This window comes from Nanorana parkeri, unplaced genomic scaffold, assembly GCF_000935625.1.
Source record: "Nanorana parkeri isolate BGI_ZX_2015 unplaced genomic scaffold, ASM93562v1 scaffold186, whole genome shotgun sequence".
In the NCBI taxonomy this organism is placed as follows: domain Eukaryota; kingdom Metazoa; phylum Chordata; class Amphibia; order Anura; family Dicroglossidae; genus Nanorana; species Nanorana parkeri.
In genome coordinates, this window is record NW_017306454.1 from 1,586,686 (window position 1) to 1,608,355 (window position 21,670).

Below are 21,670 nucleotides of genomic sequence, written 5' to 3' on the forward strand. Positions count from 1 at the left end.
GGGGGTTTTTTTTTTGGGGGCAGGGGGATGTAACCATGCTTCATGTTACAACCTAGATATGACATTAAACTTAATCCAGAAAGTGGACTAAACTTTTAAAGCTGCATCGGACAAATAAAAAGGTGAATCGGACTGCTTGCTATGGCCAACACAAATACTCTAGTTCCAAGGCCAACTTAGGCTAAACCTTACTATAGCCCATGAGTCTATTTTGTAGGCAGTGGCTTTTTGGGTTGGCTATTGAAATCGCCCTCAGACTGAGAGCGGAGTAGTGCAAGCTTTAAGATTAAAAGGCAATAACTGGTAATACAGCATTGCTGTTATACATTTAGGATGTTCTTATTATGATGGAGCTGTTCAGTATCTTCATGCAGTTCCACAAAGAGCCTGTAGGTGGGGCTGTTACTGTAAAACAGTGCCTACATCATAGGGATCCTGTCACTAAGATGAATAGGTTCCACCAGAAGCCGCCTGTAAGAGAAGATATTACAGCAGAACTGCAGCCACAAATAACAAGATTAAGTCAAAGTAAAGTAAAAAATTAAAAGTAAAAAAAAAAATCAGCTTTTCAGTCCAGAGCTCTCATGCAGTACTTCTTTTCCATCCTAAGATGCCCTCAGTCCGATGGCCAGCATCATGCAATGCGATTTCTCCGAGCCGTGTCTGCAACTGGACAGTGAATGGAAAAGCAGTACAGTCATCTCTCTATCACTCTGTCCTCTCCTACTATCAGCGCATTAACTCCATCAGCTCCTTGTGCTGCTTCTTCCGCTCACACTCCAGGGGCTGGATACCGGATCACCTCTAGCTACTTACATTGCTTGTATTTAGAAAAACACATTTAATTAACGGTTACAGAGCTGCGTTCACTTGTGTCCATTATATCTGCCCGGAGTGCCGGATACTTACATGTCCGGTGAGTGCCAAGTCGGATCTTCTGCAGAGTCATTGGCGCTGCTGCTATTTAACATTTCTGGGAGCGTTAGATAGCACGTCCCCCGCTGGGTGCTCTGGTAACACCCGCCGCCAGAGAGATATTGTAACAGGACAAAGTAGTGACATAGCAGGTAGCGGGCAAAACCAAAAATGTGCAGTGGGGGATAAGCTTCTCAGAAGTGTCGGCTAGCAGCGGTGCAAGAGAGTGGAGACCGGACTTACTGCCCGCCGAGCGGGTAAGTCAACTTCGTTTACAGGGTGCTCCTGCTTGAATGTTATTTTAGCTTAGCTACGGGGCCCCTTTAATGCCCCCCCTATCTGTTGTAAACCATCTGTGAGTTCAGTATGACCAACCTCATCTAACCTTACTGTATACTTATGGGCTAGTGTAAATATGTAGAAAAGAAGCTTCAATCACGCACAATAAATTGTCAACGCGTTTTGGCTCCAAGCAGAGGGAGAAAATAAACCCAACCGATAATGTACGATATGGTGTTTTTCTTTTTAAAAGGGTCTGTGTTATGTGAACCTTTCCACTAAAGCCAAAAAAATTAATAAAATCCTCTTTTCAAGCAGTCATAATGACCACTGTCTACCTGTACACTCATTTTCCAAGCAGCCTTTCTGACTGTCAGCCTGATATGATATTTCAGCAGGTGCGCAGGAGACGTTTGGAGGGTAAGGAGACAAAGAATTTCAGCTCATTTTACATGTAAAGTGAACCTGTTGTAATCGATTTAAAGGGGAGATTCTTTTTTTTTTTTTTAGAGTAAGGGAGGTTTAGAAACTCCCTACTGCAGAGATTCACCTTCTCTCTTTCTCCGGGTGGTCATTGGCCCCGTGAAAAAAGCCAAAATCTTGTCAGGAATAGAGGGGAAATTTTCCTCTAATTGGAGACATTTCCTCTAATTTCTTGTGGCATCTATTGGACAGGAATTGAGGGAAATCTCCCCAGTGGGACACAGATTGCAAACAAATGCCTGACGGGTTTTAACCGTTCCATACTCCACCAAAATAAAGAAAATAAATCGGCTCTATATATACGTTACCCCAGGAGTCCAAAACACTAAGGGGTATGTTTATAAAGGGTTTAGCGTGACATTCACTATAAATTTGCTCCACATTCACCCAAAGTTCACTTGGCAACATTCATTCTATTTATTAAACGCATGTACATTTGTCCAACATTCAGCTGCTAAAAAACATTACAATTGGCAATAGGGATGCACCGATACCAAGTACCGTACTCGGCACAAGTACAGATACCTCGAGCTCCAAGACTAGACTAGAGAAAAATTGAAAAGTTAGGCGGCCGCTGTCATTTGTAAGGAGCACACGGAGCTCCCGGGATTTGTACTACTCTGTTTTAATGTATGATTTTGTTTTTATAAATATATATTAGGGATGCACCCATACCAGTTTTACGAGTACGAGTACTGATACTTGTCCAAGTCCTCACAGATACAAGTACTGATAAATTTTTGTTTATTGTCATGTGACGGTTTTTCGAAGAAACATTACAGACTAATGATTTCAGGACAGTGGTGGAGTGCCAGAGCCAGGCCCCAGCTGCAACCGCTGCACCCTGGTAGTTCTCATGAAAATGCCAAGTGACGGCACTGGTATCTGAACATCCCTAATTGGCAACATCTGTTCTTGCGTGGTGAAAGGCGCTACTATTAACTTTCCCAATATTTAGAATAGGGTGAATGTTGCCTTCCCTGCACATTCACTGAACAGACTTCAAAATACAATTCAACTGGGTTGACATGTAGAATGTTGTATAATGAATGTATAGGCAGATTGCTCATGTAGAGGGCTGAGCATGTGCTTTTCACATGTTCAGCACTTCTAGGTTCATTTTTTTTTTACAATAAATTACAACTGATCTGGCATGCCAGCTGATATCTCAGTGGTAACAAGGCAATGAGGGTGCAGCCCCCTTCCATGTTGATGCAAGCCTGAATGTTCTTTAGCACTGGAGGTGCTTTGAGAGTGGTGCCCACTGCATAAAAGTAAGTGCACCACATGACTTCCTCCCCGCGTTGCACGACCTTCCCCAACCTCCCCCTTTTCCTTTTTCCTCCTTTTGGTTATCTGTATTATTTCTTCATTCTCCTTTCCTTTCTCTCTTTCTCTTTGGCCCCTTCCCCTAGTGCACAAGCATAATAGCTAAAGGCTATGAGACCTGTCCCCCACCCACTTGGAATGCTATCTTCCCCCTCATTGTGTGTCTAGGGGTGTTGTTTTGTGAGAGGGTGTGCCGGCCCACATTGGGCTGAAGGGAACGGGGTGGTGGTGGGGGGAGAGGAGAGAAGGAAGAAATGTTCTTCTCTTTCTTCCCCCTCTGTTGATCTTGGTTTCCCACTGTTTTATGTACAAGTTCTACTGTTGCATTTGGCTTGTATTGTACTGTCCTCATCTCATTGTTATATATATTGTTCATTTGTTTATTTTGAAAACTCAATAAAACTTGTTTAAAAGAAAAAAGGAAGTGCACCTTCCATAGCACTGGTTCCTAGTGCTGGCAGGCATCGGGGGCGCATTGGCACCCTGTGCCCAGGAGGGTTTGCTGGCTTGGTAGGCTTACTTGCTCTCCAAGTAGGTGGTTGCCCCCTCCCTGATTAACTGTTTTTCAGGGGAATTTGGGATCCATCTGGTATTAGTCCAAATACAGGCAATCACATCGCTGAAATCAGTCATGTGTAATAGTCTGCAAGGAGGAGACAGAAGAACATCTCATTACAGCATCCATTTAGTGTACTGCAATCGTATCACTGCAGGCTTGTTTTGTGGTTTTAATCCTATTTAACCCCCTAACCCCTTGAAAACCCTAATGAGCCCTAATTACCTCCTTTCTCACCCTTATAGTATTAAACCCTCAGTGGAAAAAAAGACATTCTTTCCTTTTAATATGAATTATTCACAGTTCCTCTACCATCATTTTGCTCAAAACTGTCCCTGTTAACTTCACATTCATTGCTTCATGAAGAGCTTCCCCAAACTTCCAGTAGGGGAGCCTGAACTGAGCACGTCATTCAGAGGTCAGGTGGTCTGCTGTTAGAATCCTGTTGCCACGTTATATGAAGTTTATCAGTAATATTACAGTAATGCAGTTTGTTTTCAATTGTTTGATGGTATCTAAGGTAAGATTATTTAAAAAAATTACAGCTCTGGTACAGATGGTGCATAGAAGCAGCTGTCCATCCCTGACCATGTGGGAGGTGCGGGGAAGTGGCTTTAAAAAAAAAAAAAAGGCTTCATGGTGCCTGTGCATGTCAGTGCTTATAGCAAGGACATGCTTACCTGTAGTCCCAGCTGGAAGCGTGCATGTGAGATTGACTCAACGGAGTCCCTGCAGAGTGGAGCCACCCATAAGGCAGAAGGTGGGGGGACACAAATTGTGATCATGGACTATCCAGCAAAGAGACACTAGAACACAAAAGGGAACACCAACAGCCAAAGTACTTAAAGTATGTAAATAAATGTACACTTTTACAAGGAGAGTTTAATAACACATTTAATACTTTGTTTTAAACATGTTTGTGTATGTTTTTCGAGAAAAAACCCAGAAACATTGTACATATTTGATGCACAGTATATAAGCCTTTTGACTAGTCCGCAGTTCCAGAGGGAGAGACCAGGCAGATTTAATCTGGAATTAAAAATGGTGTCTTTTTCTGAGACAAAATGGTACAGATTTGATGCACAGTATGGTTTCTTTTTTAATAGGAAACTTGGCTGGAGCCATGTTAGTTTGGATTATGCATGTAAACCTAATAACAGAAACAGCATGAGGATATTGGGCGTTAAACCAAGGAGCCACAACTGCAGGACAATAAAGATAACAATGTAGCCTTCAATGGTGCAGATAAACCACTTTTGGAAGTTACATGTGCATTCGTGACACAGATTCATAAATTGGAACCATAGCGGTGAGTTGCTAATCCTGTATCAAAAACAGCCGTCATTCAAATCTCCTTTAAAGTAAATGTTTCCATAGAAAAACCAGCCATAACAATGTAAAGCTTGCACATACCAGGACACCCAAACTTCAATGCACTTTGCAAATATTCCATTTTCCTCTATGGGTTGATGCCAGGCCCACCCATTCTTACCTCCCTCTACTAGCTACCAAGCTGCCAACTCACTCGGGGAAACTTATGAGACACCCAGTTTTGAGGGCCCTCTCCAAACCTAGCAGTTGAAGCAATTCTCCCGGAGCCCTCATGCATAAGTAAAAGAGCAGGACTCACATGACAGCCCAGCCCTGCAGATTACAGTGGGAGAGCAGAGGTCCGAGTGTAATGCATGGAGCTCCCCTGTCAGTATGTGAGATGGTCCTCTGCAGTTGCATATAAGGAGCGCTGTCAGTGATCCTGATACAGAACAGAACTAGTGGAGCTCCATTGATTACACCAGAAGATCCGCTCTCCCAATGTAATCTGCAGGGCTAAGGTGTCAGTGTGACATGCGAGCAGTGGTGGAACTATCGCCATGGTTACCCAGGCGGCCGCCAAGGGGCCCGGGGCACAGCGGGGGAGGAGGCTGACGGCTGATCGGGGCTGACAGGTAAGAGGTGTGCAGGGGTGTGACCAGCCCACCTGAGACCCTGCAGAGCCCACTATAGAGAGTCTGTTGTGGGCTCTACGGGGTCACTCAGGTGGGCTGTGTGGGATCTCAGGTGGGCTCTGCAAGGGGCGTAACTAGAAATCACAGGGCCCCTTCCAAATTTTGCCATGGTGCCCTGTGATTTCTAGTTACCACCCTGCATCCGAGTCCTGCTCTTTATACTTTACTCTTTAGTTTTTATATATTAGCGTTGAGCTGGCCATACACTCTACAAACTGATTGTACAAATGTATTCACAGTTACCAAAACTATGAAACGTGAGCGCAAACCTGATCTATTCAATGTGTATCAAAAGATGGAATGCAGAATGTATAGTGTATGACCAGCTTCATGTGTAGCTTGTACAAAATAAACCCGATTAAAGTTAGTTAACAGGCAGGCAGTCCCCGGGTTACGGACGTCCAACTTACGGGACAACCCGTACTTCTGAACCGAGGTCCACAGTTCTCCTAAATGTACTGGCAGTCGCCGGTACATTTAGGAGAACAGTGGCTGCAGCGGCCTGTGTCCCTTCAAATCCCCGCTGCTCTCCCCGCCTGTGTTGGCGGAGGCAGCGGGGACACAGACCGCAGCATTACTCCGCTGACCCCCGTACCTCCGCTGCTGTCCCGGCCGGTTCCTCCTCTTCTTTCGGTCGGTCAGCACCTCCTCTTTTGCCGGTCCGTCCGCTCCTCTTCCTGGGTTCGTCCGCTCCTCTTCCTCCGGTCCGTCGGCTCCTCCGCTCCCCCGGTCCGGGCCGCTTCTCCTCTGCTCCGCCCCCCTGCCTCCCCTTCATCTGCAGGCTGGGAACATACCCAGCTTGCTATTGGAAATTGTAAAATGCAATGGCCAATAGCAGGCTGGCTAGTGCACCTGCCCACTGTCTGCTGTCAATCAGCATGGGAGGACCTGATAGAGAACTTTCTCCTTCAGGCCCCTCCTCTGCTGAGTGACAGCAGACAGTGGGCAGATGCAATAGCCAGCCTGCTATTGGCTATTGCAATTTGAACTATCCAATAGAAAAGAAAAAGGTTTAAAAAATAAAATTAAAAAGACAACAAAAAGTTAAATAAATTAAAATCAAAAATATTTAAAAACTTTTTTGGTGTCATTTTAAATAAAAAAATGTTTTTATTATATTATAATCTTCTGACAACAGGAACAGACAGCAAAACAGATGTCACCCTTCCCTATGCTATCCAAAACTAAAAAAATGCTTTTTTTGGGCTGGAGTTACACTTAAAAAATGTACCTGTTCCGACTTGCATACAAATTCAACTTAAAGTGACATTAAACCCTCAGATTTTTTAACATAAACCAATACTGTAATGTGTGCCTCACTGTAATCCATGGTAGTTTCCCTTCTCTTTGCTGCTCTTCCTTTTAAATCCTCATGTCTTCTCATGCTCTGCAGAACTTCCCTTTTCAGCTCAGGGCCTCTTCCTGTAGTGCTGGCTCAGGTTACAAGCCTATAGAAACTAATACACAGACACCGTGTATCCATTCCTGAGACAAGGCAGTCTGCTGCAAAACAGAAGTTCTCCCCAAGCATGAGAAGAGAGAGGATTTAAAAGGAAGAGCAGCAAAGAGAAGGGAAACAACCATGGATTACAGTAAGGTGCACATTACAGTATTGGTTTATGTTAAAAAATCTGAGGGTTTAATGTCACTTTAAGAACAAACCTACAGAACCTATCTTGTATGTAACCCGGGGACCGCCTGTATTATGATTGTATTAATTCATCACGTTCCTCCCTGAGCTTTTGTTTTGTATTGATTTAGCGTTTCCGTGTGCTATGTTACACCCATTATTTAGAAAATAACATGAAAGGTCAACTTCCCCAATCCCCCACCGACCCCCTACTTCCGTCATACTGCTTATATAGTCCGTGGTGCGACTAAGCTGACGAGTGACAAGACTGTGACGCCGTCTTTCCTTAGAATTGCCGCCACCTAGTGGCCAATTATAATACTTTCAGCCGCATGGAATTATGCAAAGTGTTTCAAAACCTGAAAACAAAAATGTAATCCATTGCAGCTTGCCAGTACTTGAATGTGGCGGCTGCATTCGTTTTCTTTATCTCAGGCTAAGAACATTTTCAGCAAGTACAGGAATATCTGTTGATCTTACCAGAAATGCAGTGTCTTTGCTAAAAGAATGCCAGGATTTTGAAAAGTTAACCCTTGCAGTGGAACTACCCTGGCACTGCAAGGATTAAGAGCCCATTTTTCTCTAAGAGGCTGTGGTATGTCCCTCAGCGTCTTCATGTCAAATAGCACAAGGTAGGAATTTTAAGGAGGAACCTCACCCCCAAAAATGGGGAAAAAAAGACGTCCCCTCTAAAATTCCCAACCAGACCCTTCGAGATCCGAGCACAGGCCTGGCAGGGCAGGAAAGGGAGGGGGGGGCGAGTGAACGCCCCCCCCCTCCCTGCCATACCAGGCCACATGCCCTTGGCACTGGGAGGGTGCTTTTCCAGGGTCCCCTCAGCAAAAGGACCTTGTCCCCGTGCCGATGGGGGCAAGGGTCTTTTCTCCACAAGCCCTGGGGCGTTGGTTGTGGGGGTGTGGACAGGGGGGCTTATTCACATCAGGGTTTAATAAAGGGGCACCAAGATGCCCCCCCCCCCCCCTGTGAATGTACCCCTACCCATTCACTAAAGGGTTAAATAAAATTTTTAAAAAAGAGGCCAGAGTTTTGAAAAAATCTTTTATTTGACGAAAAAAAAAACTAAACAGGATTTTTGATCGGTCCTTTAATAAGAAATAACCACAAGAAAATGGATCCACCGACATAATCCTAAGGTCAATCACGATGTCCAGTGTTGTCCACGACAACGACTTGACAAATTTAAAAAATAAATGTAAAAATAATTTTAAAAAACCCGACGCCGGCCGACCCGTCTGCACGCGACAAACTCCTGCCGCAGAATGAGGAATCTGACACATTACAGCAAAATATAAACCACTGGGCGGATATACTCTCTGTTATCTGGCATTCAGCTAACTGGAACTCCCATCTAACCGACACAAAAAAAAATGTATTGCTAATGGTTTAGAGTACAATATACCCTTATGCTATGGTATGGGGTATGGCATTGGTTAAACCCCTTTGTTAAAAGTAACTCAAGCAACCAGAAAATATCTAAACATACATACATACATACATACACACACAGGATATAAACAAATATTCAAATACAACAAATACTCTTTAACAGCAGTAAGATAAGAGGACCATGAGGTTGCCCTGGTGCGCAAAGGTAACTGCAAAACAAAAAATGTTAGTCCAATGACACACACTGATGAGGCCATTTATACAGCAACTATCTTTTTCACAAAAGAAAAAACAGGTTTCCCTTTATTATTATTATTATTATTATACAGGATTTGTATAGCGCCAATAGTTTGCACAGCGCTTTACGATATAAGGAAGACATTACAGTCACAATACAATTTAAGACAAGATGGTAAGGAGGGCCTTTATGAGGCTATGTTGGCGATATTTTTTTTTCTTAGCACTAACAGTTAAACTTTCAGGTCGAGCATACGGGACTCTAACCTTTTCTTCCTGGTCTAAGCAATACTGCTTGGACTGAGAGGAAGTCAGACAGACAGTATTCAACTATGTTGCAAGTGCACCAAATATACTGTATACAGTAGGGCTATAAGTCTAAATGCAATATTGGTATTGTCCACATGGGGGCGACATTGCAATGGGAATAGTAACATAGTAGGAGAAGTTCACTAAAGACGAGGGTCCATCTAGTTCAACCTGTGTGTGTGCGTGCGTGTGTCACAGTTACATTATTAAAGGAGAACTATGGGGTTAGGGCTTTTCCCCATAGTTCTCCTTAGGGTAACGGGAGGACACAAACTGGGGCCCTCCCGTCACCCTAAGCTCAGTATACCGCGAGCTACAGCTCGCGGTATACTGAGACGCCGCAGCTGAAGCGGATCTCGACAATTATGTCGCGATCCGCCCAGCTGCGTGAGTGACAGCTGTCTCTGCCTATCTAGAGGCATAGCCAGCTGTACCCGCCCCCTCCCCCGGCCGTTCCGCTAGTCAGCGCTGGAGGATTGGGGAGGGGGGAATCCAGCCCCTCCCCTGTCGCGGTTCTCTGCCGTGACAGGATCGAGAAGTGAGCAAGCGCCGGTATGTGTTCGCTCACCTCCTGATCTACTGAGCCGACCTGTGACAGTCTCATTGTCACAGGTCGGCTAGAACTTTGAGGATGAGTGAAAAACATTCACCTCATAGTTCTCCTTTAAAGAAAAACTGATTGTGGTTTGAATGGAAACCTGTACTGTAAGGAATCTGTAGCCTGTGATTGTTCATTTCTCTCTGAAAGTCTTAGTTATGTCTCTGTTTCTTGATTCAATACTTTCTGAGTCGCTGGCCTAGAACAAGCATGCAGCAAGTATGGTCACAATGATATCAAAACTCCTGAACTGCACTTGTTCTGGGTCAGCAACTAAGAAAGCTCTGAAGGCAATGGGGAGATGCATGAAAAGCCAGGCAACTAGTACATTTAAAAGACATTCAGCAACAAAATTCTCCATATTTCTGTCTGATCCAGGAGCCTATTAACACTTGTCCGTTGCAGTAAAGGGCGCACGTTACCGCAATGTGGTTTGCTTTGCTTTGGTCATGTGCATTTTTGGTGTAATGTAATACCTTGCTCCCAATTCATTATATGACTTGTATATCCATTAATTAACCTAACGTAACCCGCAATGGATCGCAAAGGACTACAGGCCCCTACAAAAAATGTGCACCAACCATTTTGTGTTCATCAATTTACAAGCACTCGAAGCTCCCATTCCGAAATATCAATCCTCTATCTAGAAGAAATGAAATAAAAGTGAGCTTATAGCACCCCGTCACCTTTTATTCATAATAACTGTACATGTGCAGTATTTATCCATCACAGGCCCTTGTCACTCATTTACTCAAAATAGTCCATGCAGTTGAGAGGGAAAAAAATCTACCCAGATTTCCAAATGATGTAAGAATAAAAAAAAAGAAAAGTCTGGCGTCCATTCGTTTCGTTCCGAATTGAAATTCGGACTAATATCGGCATACTCAGACATTTGGAGGCACATGAATTTCCAAATAAAGGAATAATGAATCCGAATGTATCAGAATTTTTGATGACGAAAATTCAGATGCATCCGAAATTTTCATCCGAATGACATTCAGAATGAACTGATGTTGAAATAAAAGAAGAACCCCAGCGTGGAGTACCTTCCCAAATTCATACCAGATCCTTTACGCCTGGTAGGGATTTTAGGGAAAACCCTAACACCAAAAAAACAAAAAGCATGGGGTCCCCCCACAATGCCTTACCAGACCCTGAAGAAGCACAGCAGCCTGATAGAGCAGGAAAGGGGGGGGGGAGGGTGATTGTGTGCCTTACCTGCACCATACCAGGCTACATGCTATTAACATGGGGCTTGTGCTTTGCTAGGGGGGACCCCCTTACTCATTCACGAGGGGGGCGACACCTGGGTGCCCCCTTTATGAACACTTTATTTAATCTTTATTTTATTTAATCTGTTTCATTCATCTGCAGTTCAAATAGATGAGCTTCCATCTGCATGTTATGTCACATAAAGCCACCTGCCAAGTAAAAAAAAATAAAAAATTTCAATAAATTCAAGTTGTTTTTTTTTATTCATTTTTTTTTAAATGAAATGTCTTCATATTTATCCCCTTAGATATTCCCTAATCGGTTCTTAATAACTCCTTTTTCTCCTTTTTCCTGCAGATTTGTTTCCTTTTTTTTTTCCTTACCATTAGTAATTAACAGTTTTTTTTGTTTTTATTCTTATTTTTCTTTTGTACTTTTATATGTTTGTTATTTTTTATTTAGTGTCACTACAAAAAATAAACCCACAAAACTGAAAAAAAAAAACCATTTATTTCATTGGCAGTGCTTTGTACCAGAATCAACATTTTGGCATCATATTCAACAGGACAAATACAATGATAGCATTTTTTTAGTTTTGTTATTTTTTTTGTCTATGAATTGCATAAAAACATGCACATGCACAAAAAAGGCCGCCTACAATTTGCCCGGGCCCATGCTGAAAAAGAAGACTATTGGGACTCTGTACTCTGAAAGTGATGAGACCAAGATCAGTGTTTTTGGAAAAATGCATGGTGCCTACAGTGAAACATGGTGGTGGCAGTGTCCTTCTGTGGGGCTGCATGAGTGCTGCTGGTGTCGGGGAGCTGCATTTCATTGATGGCATCATGAATTCACAGATGTACTGCTCTATATTGAAAGAGACGATGCTACCATCACTCTGTGCCCTTGGTCACCGTGCACTTTTCCAACATGACAAAGATCCAGAACACACATCTAAGGCCACTGTCGTATTTCTGAAGAAGAACAGGGTGACAGTGATTCAGTCGCCAACTATGTCTCCTGATCTGATCCCAATGGAACACCTATGGGGAGTTCTGAAGAGACAAGTTGAGTATAACTCTCCATCCAGCATCCCGGCTCTATAAGAGGTCGTTCTTGGAGAATGGAAACAGATAGATGTTACAATATGCCGCCAACTTGTTCATTCCATGCCTAGAAGACTTGGTGCTGTCCTTACAAATCATGGAGGGCACACAAAATACTAGATGGAGTTGTTTTTGTTGTGAGGTGTGTTCATTTTTGCTTCACCCAATTTGAGTAAAACTGAAGATTCTGTCATCTAAGTTATATTATTAAACTTACTTTCATGTCATGAGCTCAACAAATGTTCTATAAAACTCGGTTTTGTCAACATTTTGGAAATTGTTCTTATACTCACTGAGATACTGATTAAAATCTTCCTGTTCAAACGTGTGTACTCATTTATACTAAGCACTGTATACATATATATATCTCAGGTTTCCCAGCTGACGTATTCAGTGAGCAGTTGGTCATCTTTCTGGCTAACAGATTGAGTGCAATTATGTATTTCCCAATGACGCCACCAAGATCTATGTCGGGATTGTATAATAATTGTTTGGGCGGCAACAGCCTGGAGCGCTTACACTGTTATTAACTTGCTGGTTCTGTTATTCTCACTGCATTCTAGTCATGTTACACTATAACAAGGGGTTAGTATGAGGCTAGGTTCACACTTTCACTAAACTGCACGACACCCGGGACGCGCGGTTGTGCGGTCCTGTACAATGCAGGCAGCGATTGCCATGCGGCCCCATTGATTTCAATGATGAGCTCTCTCTTGAGTTCTTATTTCAGCTGGATTCACTCTCCCACTACTTGGCTTTCTTACCTAGTCAAGAGTCATGCACCCTCGGGTCGCCCACCAGACTCCTGAGATATCCGCGTCACACATGCCAAGATTTGCTAGATTGCCAAAGTATCGTGAGATTTTGTGCCTCCTTGGTTCTATAATGCTACAGGTTGTATAATGGTTGGCATCTTTACGTGATGTGACAGTGATCTTAACCAGCAACAATTAAATAAAATGACGGCAAGATAAATCTCCATGTGTGTGCATACATGAGATGGCGGTGCGGAAGAAGAGAAGCATGGGAGAAAAGCTGAGGAAGGCATTGCTGGGCTCTATGGATTAGTAGGTTTGTGTTTTTATATTATAGTATATAACATTTATGTAGTGGGCGTGGCTGAATATAGAATAGCTGACATTTACCTGGAAGTTCCTCTTTAAGTGCCATATGATCCCTCCCCTCATTTACAGCACAGGCACTGTTACTACAAGCCTGACTTTATCTTTCATCCGGTCTGTGGCAAATGAGTGTAGCAGGAGATTTGATGTTATGACATATTTTAGATACTGTATATTGTCAACATGCCCAATCCTTTTCTGTCTGGTATCCTTCCACTCATACAGTCTGTAGGTCTTAATGATTTGTGCACAGCCCATGTGCTGCTTAGCCTTAGCATAAGGTATTTCTATTGGTCCTTGGTAATGACCACGGGGATCACACTGTCCTTTTTCACATATGAAAGCTGTTGACAAGTACCAGCCTATGTGAAGCCTGGAGATACAATGAACAATAAGGGGTCACTGGTGTCACAGGCCTTGATATGAATTTTCCATTTCATGAAGTTTAATAATGTATTGGACACACAGTGATGCTATCGGAGTAGAATTAATGATTTAATGAAGGCAGTATGCCCTGCCTGACCTGAAAAACATCACTAGCGAAAGGCACAGTGAAAATGGAAGAAAGGAACTCTATTATATTATACAGTATGTACATGAAAGTCTCCAATTTAAAGTAGAACTGAAGCCAATCTTTTCTTTAGTTTTGGATAGAGTAAAGGAGGGTGTCAGCTTTGTTTGCCATCTGTGTCCTATTGGAGAGATTTCTCTTCACTTCCTGTCTGATAGCCACAATAGGCTGTGAGATGAAATCCCTCCAACGTGAGGGTACTCCTTGGTGGTCAGCAGGGTCACCAGAACTAGTGTCCCTATTCAGGGCTGGATTTGCTCTCTCTGCTGCCCCAAGGCCAGGTTCCTCAATGCGCCCTCCTACCCGCTAAACCCCTCTCATGGAGAATGGCAGACCTGCAGGCTGCATACAAGTGATTTCTGCGACATCGCCGAGATCACTTGTACAAAACAAGCGGCGGCTTCCCCGCTGTACATTTAGCTCTGCTTGCTGCAAAGCAGGGCTGAATGTAGAAAACAACTACCCGCCCGGTGCCCGGAACATCATGTCCCAGGCATCGGGAGATAGGAATTCCACCCCCCTGCTGCCCCTCTACTCCCTGCTGCCCCGAGGCCGGGCCTTGGTTGACCTTGTGGGAAATCCAGCCCTGTCCCTATTGGAAGATTTCCCATCTATTCCTGTTCGGATGACAACCCACAATTTGGGATTTTCTTTCACTTTCATTGATAACCCTCACCAGGACAAATAGAGAGAGTGGATCTCCCACTTGGCCTGCAGCTGGATAACCATAGGCCTCCTCAAAAGAGCGGACAAGTATGTTTATGCCCATTTTATCCACCCACCTAGTGTCTGCCTGATTAAAGCCGATGTAACATTTGGAATTAAATTTGCTTTACAGTGGTCCAGTGGTTCCGCAACCTTTTTTCAGTCACGGCACCCTTTGAAAGTAGGCAAAATCTGAGGCACGCCAGTCTAAAACATAACATCTACATTTTTTTTACATCAGGAGCCACATTTGCATCAGAGTTCCCCTTCATACCAGGAGCCCCCTTCACATCAGAGTCCCCCCTTTACATCAGGATCTCCCTTCACATAAGAGTCCCACTTTCATTTCAGGCATCTCCATCACATAAGAGTTACCCCTTCACATCAGAGTCCCTTTTCACATCAGAGTCCCCTCTTCACATCAGAGCCACCCTCCTTTTACATCAGAGTCCTTCCTTTACTTAAGGAGCCCCCCCTTCATATCAGGAGCCCCCATCACATCAGTGCCCCCTTCATTTCAGGCACCTCCTTCACATCAGAATGAACCCTATATTAGAGTCCTTTTTCACATCAGAGCCCCCCTCCTTTTACATCAGAGTCCTTCCTTTATTTAAGGAGCCCCCCCAGCCCTTCACATCAGAGTCTCCCCTTCATATCAGGAGCCCGCATCACATCAGTGCCCCCTTCATCTCAGGCACCTCCTTCCTATCAGAATTAACCCTATATTAGAGTCCTTTTTCACATCAGAGTCCCCTCTTCACATCAGAGCCGCCCTCCTTTTAAATCAGAGTCCCTCCTTTACTTAAGGAGCCCCCCATTCACATCAGAGTCTCCCCTTCATATCAGCAGCCCCCATCACATCAGTACCCCCCTTCACATTAAAGTCTTCCCTTCACATCAGAGTCCCCCGTTGCTGGGACGCAGATGGCTCCTGCTGCCTAGAATTCTTGGTTGTATGAGAAACGCTGCTTCCAATATTGCTTCAATTTTTGATGGCACCCCTGATGAACCCCTGATGATGTCTCAGAAAGGTTGCTCTACATAGTTGGTTTGGCACTATAGCATTACTGGAAGACATCACAATATGTCAATATGCATTTCCCTTTAATCTGTAAGTCTCTTCTCTGGGTGGCAAGACATATTTGCCTTTCCTGCAGGATACATCATGACAACACAGCAATGCATTGCACTGTGTCTGCGGGCTACTGACGCCTATTACCAAGGAGTATTTCATTTTCATATATACTGTGTCCCTGGTCAGCTTTTCCGAGCGCATGCCCAGCAGAAAAGGAACAATTTAGGATATTATGATCCCATCTTACAGCATTAGACCTGATTATAGTACAAGTGGCAACAGATTTGGGCACCACCCTTGGCAGTCCTTGTGTCCTGCCTCCTGATGATATCTGTTTGTTGGATCAGACAGGCAATCAGCTCAGCACATTCTCTCCCATTGGCACACTGCAAGTCTCCCGTGCCAGCTGCACTATGGGGTAGCTTCCCTAAACCACGTTTGTCCAGTGTTTCCAGTTTGAAAACTGATCTGACCTCTGAAGAGACAGTAAGGTACGCTTTCTGCTTTTTTTTTTTGGCTACGTAGATATTGTAAGGCAGCAAAATAGTCAACTTTATAAACAGCATCCATTACATACTGTATACTGCTCCTTTATGCTTGTATAGAGGCTTGACTTTGGAGTTTGAGTGATAACCTCCGTTGGCAAACTTACAATGGAAGACACAGCAGTTTTTGTTGTAACATTTTAACATGTTAAATTTTTTTCAAATTACCTATTGATCCTGCCGATAGATCTGTTATTTTTCTACTTCCTGTAATAGGGTGACAACGCTGTTTGTTCAGCAATGAAATCACACAGCAGCATTGCCACCCTGTGGTAAGGATAGTCTTAGATGGATGTACAGTTTTATATGGACTTTTGGTGTCTGAAATGTAAAGCAGCCCAACAGATTGGCAACTGTCCTTTTTTTTAATTCAACTTTGAAGCTGGGCGATAGTTTTGGGTGTACACAAGTTTTTACGCTACATGGGCCAAGCTTCTAACATAGTTATATTATATGTGCACACTTTGCTTTTCCACTTCTTGTAACAGGCCAGGAAAAGTGACAGTCATAGGGTTTGGACGAAGCATATAACACTGAAAGGGGTGTTTTCAACAGTTCAGTTTTTTTTTCATATAGCTTAAACCTGGAGTTTGGGTTTAATTTGTTTGTCGCATACGAAAAGATTACATGTCCATCTATGACTACCATATCCACAGGGTGACAACAGTGTATGTTCAGCAGTCATATAGTATAGCAGCATTGTCACCCTGTGGATAGGGTAGACTTCTTACAAGTAGAAAAATAACAGATCTACTGGCATGATCAACAGGTTACAACACTATCAGGGCTATTCACAGAAGGGTGAAGAGTTTGGAGAAGTCAGGAGAAGTGAACAATCTAGGACAACATAGCTGAACTGGAACAATTCTCCAATTCAGCTCACTGTCCAGCTCCGCTATGTTGTACTAGATTGTTCCCTTCTCCTGCCTCCTCCAAACGCTTCACCCACTTGGGAATAACCCGTACGTTACATGGGGGGACTCAGGAAAAAAAATCTACTGCACTAATACTATTGACAGACTGCATTATATAATTACACTTTAAGTCCAGGTCCAGATAAAACCCATTTTTATTTATTTTTTGCATATATTGAGAAGCAGTGTCCACCATCTGGGCTCCATGCAGGCGCTGCTTCGAGGTGCAGGGGAATGGTAATTTAGGTAGATGTGCCCATGCCGATGATCCGCTTTACCTGACTTCACCGCTGAAACTCCTCTTCTGGATTGTGAGAGGACCCCCAATAGGGAGGCAGGCAGTGATTTGGACACCCAAAGAAGGACTGAGCCTCCTGTACACAGAACAAGAGAGAAGACCATAATGTCACATGACCACAAAGTTAGGTGAGTAAAAGGGGCATTTTGTTATTTTTTAACCTGCAATTAGCGGGGTGAGGGGGTGGGGCTATAAAGGTGCAAGATTTTGGAACACCATGGTGGCGCAATATTCCGATTTTTCCCTGCTTCCATTTACAGATATTATAATGTCCTGTCTATGTTCAAAATACAGAGTCAACAACTGCGGCGGCGTACCTCTTATGAGACTGATTTCAACCATGAGCCTATTCATTTGACAAGAACTTTGTCATTACTTACCAAAGTGACGTGTTTGTTTTTTCCTTTTATTTTTTTTTAGGGGAGCAACACGTCTTTTGGTTTTCTTTTTTTCTTTTCTTTAGGCATTTTAAAGCTAAAATTAAGTTTTGAGCGGTTTTAGTTTTAGGTCCACCAGTGTTACTGCAGGTACAATAATGTATATTTACAACACACTGCTTTCAGACTGGGGGAAAAATATATTAAAAGACATTTAAACCTTCCGTTTTTTTTTGTTTGTTTGTTTTTTGCATATATCTACTGCTAGCAAGCAGTAAATATATGCAAAAACATTTTTAAAAAAGGCAATAACTTACCTGTCTTCGTTGCGCTCTCCCGTCTAAAGATCTGAACATTGGAAGGGTCATGGGACGGGTGCATGCGCAGTAGAGATCTTCAGAGGAGAGACACAGTGGAAGTCAATGCAAGCAGCCAGGCAGCGTGCACCCGCACAGACACCGTGGGCCAGGAAGAAGCAGCAGTCAGCGCTGGATCAGAGACCGGCAACAGTGCTGGAGGGACTGCTGAAAACTGCAGGAAAGAAGAAGATGATCGGATCAAGAGGCATCACTTAAGGTAAGTCCCTACGGCAGGATTGGGGGGGGGGGGAGCCTTTAATGTCACTTTAAGAACGTTCATTTTCGGCATTATTCCCCCTAAATGAACATTCACGGATATTTGTAGCCAAAGGGCCCTGTGGATTGTATATAAATAGACCCACTAGACTCAAAAAAGGGAGGGCCGGTCCTAGGAGCCAATCAGGCTCTGCTTCATAGCACTTGTGCTGACAGAAGGAGGAGTAAGTAGAAGGAGAACCTCATCAGTGGTCTGTTTTGTTTTTAATGTTGTCCAATCAGCAGGCTGTCAGCAGGCTATGGGGGTGTTTTCCCGTGACCATGGATCCTTTGGCAGGAAGAACAGTTCTTATATTTGTGAGCTACATGGCTGACATTTTAGTGTACCGGCTATTTTTGCTCATCCTTCTCAGCAGAAGTATATTGTTTATGATCACACTACAGACCGTCTGGAAGAGCTTAAAGCTGAAGGACTTTACAATGATTCCTTTATTACAGACACGTCCAAAACAGAAGTTCTTACCTTTCCTGTGGGTGATTAAACGCCGGTTGGAGCTCCATATATGGCTGCCTATGAGGAACATAGACATGATGGTTCATAAATACTGCAGGGAATGTTTTACATCTAATGGATGTGATCCATACATTAACCATTTGTCATGAGGCATACATGTAAACATTTGTTCGAATGGTATGACCTGCACTGATTTAAGTGGATTAAACCAGAGTATTTTTATCCTATCTGGCCAGCAGAAATAGTAACAGACAAAAAAAATGCTAAAGGAACGCCATTCCCCAATAGAAAAAATAAATACATTACATGCACATGGGCAGGGCTGTATGTAGACATTGTGGTGAGCTAGAAGCACCTGAATAATGGCGTCCTTTAAAACAAGCTCTGCCCCTTGTGATTCTATTAGTAAAAACTAATGCTAGAATGTGTTATTGGAGGAAGTATCCTGAAATATTTATCAGTTTAGCTAATTTTGTATCTTTAAAGACCACTGAACTAGAGAAAGGAAATAGGGTTGCATGTTTCCTGAACTGTAGTGAGTCTTCTGCCTTCTCTCAATCCTCTGCACACATGTCCTCCTTTAGGGTATTTGCTGAATTTAACCACAAATCTCCAGAGATGGGTAGAAGATTGGAAAAAAAAAGTTTACACAGTTTGTAAAAGTTGAGGTTTAGTAGCCCCCTCCCTTTACACACTGGCCCAAGGGTGCCATCATGGTAGACACAGCCCTAATTATGTCATTAGGACATAACAGTAGGACATGGATAGCAGGCTTTTTTCCTGCTATCCATATCTCTGTTAGAGAGATTTTGCTTCACTTCCTGCCCTTTAAAAAAGGTGACACTATGATCTGTCTGCTTCTGGTGCTAGTGGGCAGTCATTAGTCATGGCTCATGATGGAGTAGCAGCAGTTATGTGATAACATTAAAGTGCCATTAAAGTCACAATCCCCCCATGCTGCTTTAAGGACTTACCTTAAATGATGCCTCTTGATCCAATCATCTTCTTCCTTCCACTTGTATTCTGCAATCCCTCCAGTGCTGGTGCCGGTCTCTGATGCAGCACAGACTACTCGTGTTCCACGGTGTCTGTCCAACATGCACTCTCACAGCTGCGTGCATTCACCTCCACTGTGTCTCTGTTCTTCTCCCCGCCGAAGATCTCTACAGCGCATGTGCCCGCACTCATCCTCCTGCACGGCCATTCGAGAAGCTTCAGATCTACAGCCAGGAGTGAGCGGCAGGGACACAGGTAAGCTTTTACCTATTTGGTAACTTTTTTATTTTTAAAAAATGTTTACGCATATATCTACTGCTTGCTAGCAGTAGATATATGTAAAACAAATGTGACTTTAATACCACTTTAAGGGCTCATTCAAGCTTGTCCCCTCCCGGGTGTTGCATTAACAGTTGTTAACTTGCGTAATGTTGCATGTTAACATGCGTTGTCATAAGGCAGCCCATGGATTGCTGACACACTATAATGGACAAACAAATCTGACATGTACCATACTCCGTCAGGTATAGTGGCCTCATCCTATAGGGTCAGCCCATAAATCCTTTGTGGACAGACTGAATGTGTCTGAGAGTTCTACTTTTAGCTGTGCATATGTACATCCAAATGTGATGGACCCGACCTTTTGGGGTATAGGTTGAAGGTCTGTACCAAACAGCAATGGTCACAAGATGATTGCATGTATGGACAAATGTGGTCAAAAACTGTATTTGTGTACAACTGCATTTAATTTTTTTGTCTTCATAACAATTTTTAAAACAACTTGACCCGCTTTTACTGAGTATATCCAGATAAATCCAATATTTCTATATCTCATTGGCATCCATTTCTTCTTTCCACAGTTTTCTTTGGAACTTTCTTGAGTTGTGATGGATTCCTTAAACATCAACAAAACCTTACTGGACCAATCCCCTTCCCACCTATTAGAGGAACAATGTGTTCAGTGTTTAAACATGACCACCACCAAGGACATTGGGCAAAACGAAGAACCAGAGAAACTCCTCTACGTTGTGCTGCTTATTTGTGGCTTTGCCTTCTTCACCTTGGTGGTGATGTATTGGCACATTACCTCCAGACAAAGGGACCACTCCATGGATCCCTATAACCGATACATAATTGGAACATGGAAGGAAGACGGTCTCATCTTAGTCAACCACGTGGAAAGTTCTGCCTCTTTAACTATTGCCAACGAATCTGTGTTAGGCGGTCATCCCAGACCAAAACCTGGACCATCCTCAATGTAATATATCAAAGCATTTATAGCTATTTTATATTGTAGTAAGTTTGAAATGTCTTCTTTTATCGGTGGCTTATAGACAGTTTGCAATATGTTGTGAACTTCTTTCTAAAATAATAAAGAGTACCTTTAAGCTCAAGACCAGGATCTCCCCAGATCTATGTACCAAAGATGCTGTTAGTTACTGGACCTTGCACATGATCACTGATATCTGCTTATCATAACTATGTTATCCAGCTTATAAGAAAGCCAAACACATAATGAACCATGAGCTTGTGTCTTGAGAATAGAACATTCCTTTCTATGGTGTGCACAACTAGCAGGACTTCATGCCATTCATTTGCCTTTACAGACTTGAGTGCCTAGCTGTGGACTTGCCTTTCTATCTCTATGGTCTTGTTCTATGGCTACTATCTGGGGAGAACAGCTAGCACTGCCATAGAAATCCAGTGCCAGGGGGAACCAGTCAGAAGGGATGTGAAACTCACCCTCTACTCTGTTCATCGCTGTTCCTTCCCCCTCCCTCTGACTGCTGGAATGACATTCAGAAACATCCAGTGCTTTACTGTACAGTGATTACCCCCCAGGACAGTAGACAAAGCCATGCAAATCATTCCTTTATGCCCCAACAGCCAGATGCACATCCAGAACCACTGG